The sequence below is a fragment of the Vicia villosa genome, linkage group LG3 (genome assembly GCF_029867415.1).
Source record: "Vicia villosa cultivar HV-30 ecotype Madison, WI linkage group LG3, Vvil1.0, whole genome shotgun sequence".
In the NCBI taxonomy this organism is placed as follows: Eukaryota; Viridiplantae; Streptophyta; class Magnoliopsida; order Fabales; family Fabaceae; genus Vicia; species Vicia villosa.
The window spans coordinates 166,798,562-166,810,640 of NC_081182.1; positions in this window are offsets into that span (position 1 = coordinate 166,798,562).

A 12,079-nucleotide genomic window follows, 5' to 3' on the forward strand; every position below is an offset into this window, starting at 1 on the left:
CGCTGGTCAAAGAACATGCCTGGCAGCTTGTCTTGATCCAGTGATGATTTCCCAACTTTGCACTCTTATAACTCTTTATCCATGTTTCCAATTAGAAAACTCCCAACAACACTTTTGTTCTATGCCATGAGAGGAGCAATTTTTATCGTGAACTTGTTTTGAGATGAGACCTGGATCCGTGTGATAAATGAGCTTGAAGTTGAATGCCCAGCCAATTTTGGAGTTTATCCAAAAATTCTCTAAGTTATTTTCCTTTCCATTTTTGACATTTTCACATTTTAACCACTTTCCAAATTTGGCAATTTTAGTTTATCTTTGATTTTACTTATTTTGAATGAGTCTCTTGATCAATTTTTCCCCCAAAAGTCAACATTTGAATATTGACCCTGATTTTGACTGAAAAGTCAACATTTCCTGATTATTGATGAAATTTGTGATTAAATCTTGACCAATCAAATCTTGTCACATGAATTGTCCCACATGCTCCATATGGAAGTTACTCACTCATAAAGCCCATTCCTGATTAAATTTTGACCAAAAAACCAACTGGTTGACTTTTAGTCAAGGAAGCCCTAATTAGGATGATCAAGGTAATCAGATGACTCTTGAATTTGTACTTTCTCACTGATGCCATGAATTGGATAGAAACCCTGATTTCAAAAAGTCTTGGGCAAGATGATGACACCCCATATTAGGCTTCAAGTCTTTCCTTCTAATCAAGGATTAATGATGTGGATGCATGCAATGGTATGACCTAGATGGATATATCCTTATGAGTTGCAAGCCAGATAAATAAGGGTAGGACAAATTTGGGGTATGACAAACATGTCTCAACTGAGGTCATCGCTACTTAGATCCTTCTAGTCACATGTTCAAGGTTTACCTCCCCTGAACGCAACAAACTAGATCAACTTACTACGAATCTAGTTTGAGTTCCTATGCTAGGTGTGTACTCACTCACACATGGCACGCAGAAAAGATTCCCAATGTTAACTCCCACCTTATAGGAATATCATGGTCATAAATAACAATCACCTACTACAGTCAACTCACCGATGTTTCAGACAACCACTAGTGTAGTTCACCTAAGTACCCAATGCATAGCGTAGCTTGACAACTTCACTCGGGATTAGATGATTCATAACTAGCAGAAAACATGGATTGCTTCCCTCTGCATATCCCTCCATTCGGTTTCCGCCTAGCATAGTTCTAGGACTCACGCATTTCAAAATACACAAGGAGATGCAGTAGTTTCTTCCACCCTATCAAGCATCTCAGATTTCCCAATTTGGAGATCACCACTTCCACTCGTTCTACCAACCATTCACTAGATAACTACCCGCATCTTAAGGTACACCAAAACGAGTCGGAGGTAATAATCTTGTTCCTCCAAATATTGTCTAGGCAAGAGTAATTAGAAATATCCAATACCTCTGTCCAACTCCCAAAGTCTTCCATCCAACCGTTTCTCTATCCATGTTTGCTACTGGCATCATTATCTAGTAACGAATCCCTAACAGATTCAAGCTCAACCAAATCATGGAATTCCCTTACATCATTCCTACTTAGGTGCTTCATAGATTCACTTCACTACTACAGAGATTCCAGAGAAGGTTCACTCCATCCAATCGAAATTTTAGAACTCTAGTCGTCTTAGGCCATACCACAACAGTTGGGGTGTCAACTATTTTGTGACAATTTTTCCTCTTACGTCTGACAATTCCAACATTCTCCCAAATTAACCGACTTCTACCACTTCAACTAATTCCTCTAACATACACTCCGTCTTAAAGGTTCTCTTTATCCAAAAAGGTGTTCGGAAATTCCAACTCCCCTGACTTCTCCCGTGGAGACTACTGTTGCAACCACCTTGCATATACAGCATTATCCACGTCCAAAAATTCACCCCAACCCCTTACTGGACCTCTGCTACAACATGAGTCACTTCGGGGCTAACACATCCTCGTGGCGGCTCTGCCGTGATCCTGCCTATCATGTATCCAGTTGGTGAGTTGATCAAGTTCAACAATTGAATAACATGACAGAAGAATCGAGCTAGCAACACACACATAGGAGGAAGAAGGAAGTTTTCTAATGATGCCTCACAGCTAGGTCGAGGGTCGACCTGCTCTGATACCAACTGTAATACCCTACCAATATGTGTCTAGAATCATATTAGCATAATACTAATAACTGGTACTGAGTACATACAAAAGTCAGGAATAATAAAATAAGATGTATACTTTTCAAAATCATATCGAAGATGGATACAATTGATATGTCTACACAATGATAATAATACACAGCGGAAGAAAAGATCTAGCACAGTCTTCACGGCATCCGGTCAAAAGCTCTTGATCCAAGCATCTAGCAAAACTCGATCTTGCATGGTACCTGAAAAAATAATAAGATGAATGGGGTGAGATTACTAAATCTCAGTGAGTTCCCCTATCTTATGGGTTCTCTCGGCTCTACAGGGTACATACATCAACTACAGATCCATGTCAGATCCTAAGGTTTCCTCACTATCCAGTACAGAAAAGCATGTCAACTCGTAGCACCACGATTGAATGTCCACTGACCTTCCGATTAGATATTCTGAGAACATATCACATGTTCGGATATTAGCTACATGTTTCCTCCAGAATAGGTCTTCCGGGTTTACCTGTCAACCTTCTGTCGGGAGCTACCCTCAAGGTCTGGTCTTCCGGGTTTACCTGCCTATCTGCCCTCAAAACAAGACCCCAAAACATACCTTTTCAATATACATGGTAAGTAACTTATATGACTATAGAGAACCATGGAACCGACATTGAATCGCTACAACGATTCAACTCGTCCAATTTCCTGGGTCCAAATCTCACATAGAAATTCACCCATAAGGAAACAACAAAAGGAGAAGGTGAGGTACACATCCCAGGGAGTTCATCCCCGAAGAATACTCCTGAACTAAGGAGCCGACCCATTCCCGAGACCAAAGCCCGAGAATGCCCGCAATATATGTGGCACAGGGGCATCCTTGGAATTTCTTCACAAGAAGTAGCCAACATATATGTAATGTGCCTACTCGCAGTTACTGTCCTTTTGTATGTCCACTAACCCCTCGTCACATACTTACTACACCATTAGATTGTAGAATTTCAGAAGAAGTCGCTTGATAGGAAAGAGGGAATATCAGGCTAGAATATGTTCATATATCTTAGTTTAGGTATCCTAATGCTTAGCTTACCATATCCATATTTTGTTTATCGACGTACACAAGTTTCACCAAGTTTTAAGGCCTCATCGCCTCTTGGTTCACTTGCTTAGCTTCACAAGCTATAATACCTAAACATCTTTAGTGAACATGGCTAGCTTTGATTTACATTACCACTCATTCCATGATCCCTACAACCCAGTTGAAGGAACACTTGGGCAATAAGGCCCTTAGAATGATTAACGAATCAATTATTCGAGCATTAGCGTTTAGTAACCACGATACAAGAATATTCACATGGGTTTAATTAGTACTTAAAAGTATGATAAGGTTTTGGAAGCTTAGGCATCTCGTAGCCCTTTCCGTTATCTTTCCAATGCTTCCGACGGTGCCTAATTCCGAGTTACGGAACTCCAGTTATGGTCAAAACAGTAAAAGGATGATTTTATGTCAGGTGCAATCGATTTGCACTGGTGTGCAATCGATTGCTCACTGAACCAGAAGCGCAGAATGCCAATTTTTCACAGTGCAATTGATTGTTTGACCCCTGCAATCGATTGCTTACTGAAACAAAAGCAAAAATCGCATTTTTCTTGTATAAAACCAGTTCCAAAAGAGTTCTAACTCATCCATAGGTTCCCCAACAATCCAAATACGAATCCCATCATATATTAACAGTCCATATCATACAATTGCATTAAAAGAACATATATTTAACCGATTAAATCCACATGCAAGGTATTGATCACTATCTAAACCCTTAATCATGTATAAATCCCAATTCATACCCCAAGTTCTAACTATGTGTCATACCCTAAAATTTGCCCATACTATTTCTCTCATTCAAATTCAAATCAAGACACAGGGCTTAAAGACATCCCTCCTAAAGGAATGCTTATGAACTAGGGTTTTGATCTTTTCAAAGTAAAATCAAGTTCTGACAATTCAAGTGGAACTCATAACCTCTCATATGACTTAAAGAACCTCTATACCAAGTTTCAAGTCCCGATTCACAAGATTGCTCAGTCTACTGCTCAAATGATCAATAATCGACTAGTTGACCTAAAAGTCAAACAAGGGTCAGACCACATTCAAAATTCCTGATTTTTGGTCAACATCAACATTTTAATGTTATCTTCACCATTTGATAAAGGTTTGATCATGATTCATCAAGAAAAGATCAGAAATCAACTAAACTTTGACCAGCCATAACTCCTACATGGAACATCAAAAATTTCCCATCCAAAGCTCATTTTGAAGGAAATTGAATTCTCTACAACTTTGTCTCTCACATGCCAAGTCCAAAAATGTTTCATTTGAGAGATATGATCTAATACATTACAGGTCCTTCTAAAAGATCGCCAAAAGGCATTTTTTTCTCAAAGCTCATAACTTGAGCATGGAATATTTAATTGAGATGAAACCAAAAGCATCATTTAAAGGACACTCTAAGCTTTCTAAAAAGCTCAAGAACACTTCCATACAATAAAAAATGAAGGAGTTATGACTTGCACAAGTTGGGCGATTTTGAGAGAATGTACAAAAGGCAAAAAGGAGAATTTTGAGTTTTAACTACATGTGCCCAAATATTTGACTCCAAACGTGTCCATGGGCCTTAAAATGATCTTTGAAATAATTATTTTATATTAATAGTATTTATCTTATTTAAATTGAATTTTAATTCATTTAAATATTGAATAAATCTTTTAAAATATGAAAAAATTATTTTAATCAAAGATTTGATTTCCAATCAATTTTAAACAATTAAGATGGCCCAATGGTCAATTTATATTATTATTATTATGATATTTATTTTATTTATATTTGATTTTATCATTTTAAAATCAAATAAAATCAAATAAAAATCATAAAATCATTATATGATTGATACACCAAATTTTTTTCTTAATTCAATCAATATAAAATCAATCCAATGGCCATGGTTAAAAGTAAGATATGCAAGAAATGAACATGGAGCAAAAATAGGAAGATTAGATACAAGTTTTGAATAAAATCTCTTTGTCACTCAAACACGATTTTGATCTCCAAGTTTTGACCTAATCTTTTACTCTATATATATACAATGTTTCCAACCCTAATGGACAGGGAGGCTGGCCTAAAAAAAACCTACTCACGCTTCCAAATTTTCCAAAAAAAACTAGGGCACAAAAGTTTTTCATTCACAACCGTTCTCAAGTAATTACAGACATCGAATCTCCTTCCTGAAGACAGCAGGAACTCATACCAATCGTTCTCAAAGCTTGTAGCACTCCAGGTCATGCTCCTTCATCTTCAAAGGTTTGTGCACACTTTTAAACTTTGAAACTCGTGATTCACACCATATAAACAAGCTATATTCATATGTATCAATTACTAATCATGTTTGGAGTGTTTCAGAACGATATTCTTTAAGATTTAAGGTATGTAAGAGGAGATGCCATTGTCCAGCTTTGAGCTTCGGATTCGATGATACAGGGATTTTCAGGCCAAACTAATATCATATTCAGGATCAGGGGGTGATTTTAAGTCAGCCTGGGCCTTTAGTATTATTTCTCTCGATCGTTTTCATTAATTCCATGTGTGCAGTTTTTGTTTCCTACGAAATACAGCTTTTCGCAGGTAAATCCGCAACGATTTCCGCGGCTGAATCTGCGGGAAATTCGAAGAAGGAGATGAATAGTATCCTGGGCCATTGCCTTGCACGCGTGGCATGTGGTGTGTGGCCGATCAGAATTCCAAGTGCCCCCCTCCATGCGTGGCGCTTCTTTAATGGACGGTCAACAGATCTGTTTTCTCTCGCTAGTTTTAATTGGTTGTTCAGCTGTCCAGAGGGCCCCACGCTGACCGAGTGTTTGACCTTTTCTCATTTACCATAATTCTTTTATTTAATTTATTGTTTCCATAAAATTATCATCAAGTTAGCATAGCGCAAGTTGCAGAGCGAAGAGCTTTCACCATTTAAACTGTGGTTCGAATCCCAGCGTCCCTATGTTATTTTTCATTCAATTTTATCTTCAAAATCCTGCGCAGCCAATTAATGCAGGTTTACTGTACACCCCCAAGCGTCCTCAAGCAGCAGCCATCAGATCTGCCTCACTTCCAATCCAACGCACACGAAGGCGCTGCCGCACCATAGACCCTCCAGGAGGCATACACACAGAATCCCAACGTCCAGGAATTTGCTTGTCCATCATAGACCTTCAAGATTCAAGAACACCAGATCCAAACCCCAGGTTTTTCTAAATTGTTTTTATATTAATATAATTAGTTTTTACTCTTTTCTCTTTTCTAAATTGTTTTATACTTATATAAATAGTTTTTATTCTTTTTTTTAAGGTTTACGAACTTTGTTAATTAAAATCAAACTCTTTTTTTAATATTAACTAATTTAAAGTTAATTTAGGTTTTATAATAATTTTAATATAATTTTTTTTAATTAATTTAGTTGCAGGTTTAACCAATAATTAATTAGGTAATTTAGGCTAATTTAATCCAACTAGGATTTAAGTTATTAAATGAATTGGTATAATTTTAAACCTTGATCAAAACTGTAGGTTAGGTTTTAGGCTTTTACCCCTGGGTTTGATTTTTTAGCCATTAGGCTTTTAACCCTGATTTTTCTAAATTCATTTTTATTCGCGATCTTCTTCCTCATCCCATATTCTATGATTGACGCATGATTGTTTATTTAATTAATTTTGCTATTATGCTATTTATTTATTTAATTTATGTAATTTAAATTATAGAAGGTGTATAGGCCGCTCATTCAATTTTTAATGTAATAGTAATTAGGACCTTTTATTTCCCACATTTTACTTTCTCGTATTCCCCCCGGTTTATTATGTATCCCCCAATCCCGAATCCGCAATTTATTTTTTGTCAATATTAACTGCGTGGTTAATAATTTAGGGAGTGACAACTGATTAATTCGACTTAATTCACCTAATGTAAGATAACTACTCGAATCTAACTCACGTGATTGGTGCACACACTCACCTTTAAGGTAACACTCTCTTATGATGCCTTCTCGATAAAATAGTCAAGTCCCTTCGAGCGTAGGGACTCCTTAGCCTGTTGCCCTCGATAAAATCATCATAGTCCCTCGATATAAAGATCATAGTCCCTTCGAGTTGCCTACGATACATATAATCTCGTCCCTCGATATTGCCTCGGTAAATGATGGTCGTCCCTTCTAATGCTAAGGAGTCTTTACATGTTGCCTAAAAGACTATTATATCCTTCCCTTAGACTACCTGCCCCCTTTATGGTAGGGACAGTCTTATGGCGAACGATCCTGTCAATGACCCGATCACATCCAATTGAAAGACTTCCTGCCCTCTTATGGTATGGATAGATCCTTTCGCCCGAAAGCCTTAAAGAACACGAAAGATGATCTTAGGGTAGGTAGTTCTTAATTGCTTGCTCATATTCAAATCAAAATACTTTTCACACCTCCTATTTCAAAACAATTTCAAAACAAGGCTACGCTTACTTACAAGCTAAAGTCCTTAATGAAATCTTTTTACTATTCACACACGACACTTCAAACTTTTCAAACAAACAAACAAGTGAGCTAAGCAATTAAGAGCCCATGGATAACCACGGATGTAAAGGGTGCCTTACACCTTCTCTTTGTATAACCTACCCCCCGAACTCAAAATCTTTCAAAGGTCTTTCCTGTTCTTTTTGCCTTTCCAATTGGATAAAATAAAAGTCGGTGGCGACTCATGCTTAACTGCGACATTTCGATATAAAAGTCAGTTCACCGTAATACAGAACTGGCGACTCTGCTAGGGATTTTCGATTAAAAGAGGGGTTACCTTAAAATTTTAGGATTCATTTAAATGTTTTTTATTGTGTGATTTGCTTGCTTTACTTTTTAGGGACGTTTCGGGAATAACTGAAGGACGGATCCTATACCCGGATTCAAGAACACTTAAGATTAGGAGTGGCATAGTCATGGCGACCTCTTTCACATATGTGGGAGATGAGTCAATATGAAGTTCACACTTGAGTTAGGACTCCATAGCATATGCACACCTTTCTCAAATGAGGGGGGTCTATGTATGTGTCTGTGGGTGCGCCGGAGCTCAAGGACCTTTAGTTACCCTTAACCCATCTTGGCCTTTAGGAACGTAGTGGGGGACTACTCTTGACAAATGTTGAGAACTTGTCGCTACCCGATGCTATAATTCAGATAGGTCCTTTCTCAAAGTATCATTGCATGATGCAAATGTATCATGTCCGAGGGTGCTTTAGAAGGGCTGACAATTCTGGATAACTTGTAGAACCCGTTGCTGAAATCTTCTTATCCATATAAATACCCTTGGGAAGGACACCTGATCAGACCCATGCAAGCCTTAAGCCAAAAATTGTGTGACTTGCGTGACTTGCCTGTGTTTACTACTAACCTACGTTTCCTTGCAGGTTTTATTAAAATGACTTGTTTGTCCTTACTATCTCACACTGCGCCTAATGCACTACATTCATATGACATCATGACATCATAAGCATAACATGATTTAACTAACCCTTTCAAGGATCTTAGGAATTTAGGGCGCACAATTTCAGGTGCTCTTATCAAGGACTGAACTCCTATCTAGGGGCAAGAGGATTTATTTTCCTCCGGCCACGTACCTTCCAATTCAAAGACACCGCACCTATCAAGGGGCAAAAGGATTTATTTTCCTTTGGCCTTATGCCTTCCAGTTCAGAGACATCGTACCTATCAAGGGGCAAGAGGATTTATCTCCCTCTAACCATGTACCTTCAAATTCAGAGATATCCTGAGTCAGAGGCGATGACCCACTCGGTATGGTGAGCTTGATTCTCAAAGAAGGACATTTAAAGACAAAGACCAAGATTCTTCAAACGAAGCAATGACCAATCATTTCCTAATGTCGCAAATTAAATTTCCTAACGATCCTTAAAAACACTGCATCTACATTCATAAACATTGCATAACAGGTCTCCGTAATAGGCTTCCCACTCTCTCTCGCTGTTTATTTCAGCACAAATGGATCTCGAGCGATCAGTCAAAAATCTCCAGGCTCAGAATATCCAGTTCTAAGTTTTGATTCTGAATTTGCTCAAGGGACAAGACGGGTTGAAAAACTTTGTTAACCTAGAAGAAAAAACACCAGCTCCACAACAACGACGCAAGCCAGATGCACATAAGCGTCAGTGCACCAAAATTAATATGACATTGGCTCGTGCATTACAACATCTGTTGAAGATCGAATTGATTACTCTGAGGGACCCTCCTAAAAATTCTAACGCCTACACTCTTGGCTATAAACTCAACCTGAGGCGCGCATACCATTCCAACAGTCATGGACATTACACAAACAATTGTTGGACATTGAAGAATAATATCCAAGGTCTGATTAATGACAGATAAATCAAATTCAACCCTCCTGAAAACTCCTGTGGTGATCACCACTCTTATGCCTAGTCATGACAATACTAATTGACGTCTAGACGGACGAACTTTTGGATCATTAGATCTACTTTCATTTGCATATTTCTTTTCTGTTTGTTTAAACATTTGTCTTATGATAGACATTATCTGTCTTAATAATCATCATCAGTGCATTGCATATGTTTGTCTTGAATAATTTATTTCGCTATCACTCATTTTAAATTATGTCTTTACTTTGCATATGTTTTATGATACTCAACTCCTTCTAAAGTTGTATACCTTTTGAGGGAGGATGACGAAAACGATACCGCAGCCTCATACAGTATGCTTTTGAGCGGACCATGCTGATGATGTACAGGAATTGTTTTAATTCCTAAACAGTGGAAATATAAGGATGTTAATCCCTCGTCAATCCCTTTGAGCCTAAGAAGTAGAAGTTTCTTTCTTGTACTAATTAAAACCCTTGATCATAACCTGGGGCAGGGTAGTTCTCAATTAATTTGGTTGTGCATTCTATTTTAAGAGAATCATTCAGTACACCTTTTAACAAAGGTTTCAATCACAAGCGTTCATCCGCACACATCAAAGAAGTGTTGGAGATGTCAATCAAAAGCCAATGATGGTTCATCAATCATTAAGTAAGACAGTCAATATCTTTCAAAAAAATAATAAAATGATGAAAAACATACATACAAAGAAAAGCCTGCTAAGTCAAAAAATCAAAAAGAAGACTTAGGCAAAAATCAAGGCACCCCGCTGACTGTAAGCTCAAAATAGACAGTTCAGGCAAAAGTTAGGGATATCAAAAAGATGAAAAAAGAGAAGTCAATAAATTCCTGAACAACACAATGTTGTGACTACCAAAAGGAAGAAGTGACTGCCATCTCAAAAGTTCTCTTTGCTTGTGAACCATCAACATTATCAAAGGCGCAAATCCAAAAGTCTCTTGGAACCTGAATGCACAAATTGAATTAACTGAGCTTAGGACTGAAGATCATCACGAAGAGGGGTGGGTACAATCAAATTTTGAGCCTTTATCCTTTGTTTCTTAAACCGTGAACCAAGCCACGTTACAACCCTTGAAAGTCCTAATTGAAGCATGGTTTGTTCGAAAGCATACTGTCACCAAAAAGGTATCCCGACTCCTTAAGGTTTACTACAAATGTTAAGTTGATATCCTGTTTTTACAAACATCACATTGTTACAAATAACATGTTTTTAAAAATATCACGCTTTTACATGTTTTGTTTTAATGTTTTCCAAAAACTCAAGACAAACATATGCATTGCATCTCACGAATTCATTATTAAACATATTTTGCTACATAATTTCAAATGTTAGCATCAGAAAGAACTTGCAACAGGGTACAACTAATGACTGAAAGTTATCCCGACAGACAAGATTACTCCGAGAAGCCATATCTCTTACATATACAAGGGGGACGACACATTCTGCCCAATCAATTTGGGGAAATCAAGTCAATATTCCAAGAATCTCTCAAATGACAAACAGTCAAAGGCATATATCCCAAGTGGATTTCCAACTATTCCTCTGATCAATTTGGGGCAATCGAGTCAAGATTCCGAGGATCTCTCAAGGACGCCGAGACAATCAGGGGCAAGCATCCAAGTAGATCTGAAATTACTTCCCAACCAACATGGGTTATTGTCTATGATTACTAGGGGCATGTCGCCCATAGTGCACGTCTCATAAAGTCCTCGTGAGGCGAATCTTTCCAAAGTATCTACTAGCGGGGGTAAATCTATGCAAGTCCAGTTTGACATCTTGATCAATACTCAGTGGTGTGTCCTAATCAAATCCAGGAATGGTAGTTACTATAACACTGGGGGGAAATGTTTAAGAAATCCATGTCTCCCCACAGCTCCGAGTTCACAAGATCATATCCCCACAGAGCAATTCTCAAGAAGATATCTTCAAACATACTCGTCCCGACAAAGACATGACTCCCCAACAGAGTTTACATCTTCAACACTATCGGTTCTCCAAGACTTTGCTCTTCTCCAACATGGTGTATTAATATCTCTAATCCCCAATCAGGGTACATCAAGTTACTGATCATCCCCAAGCAGAAATCATAAATCCTCAGCTGAGCATCTTCAAGATAAGAGCAAACATCAAAATCACAATGACATGGAAATCCGCCTTCTCAATCAAGATGTGTCAAATAGCCTAAATCTTAGTCATACGTCATAAATCATAAACATATTCATACAATTGCATACATGTTCATGCATAATACATAATGCAACATGACAAATGCGTACATAACATGCAAGGTTCTCATTTATTTTGAGAATCCCGTCACATAAACGCATTACATGCATCATGACATGGCATAAAAAAACTAATTTTGCCTTTTTCAGGTTACTGCTGCAGTCAAATAAACAACTTTAAAACCCTTCGGATCTAAGTCGATACCTTGGACGGTTCCTTAATGATCT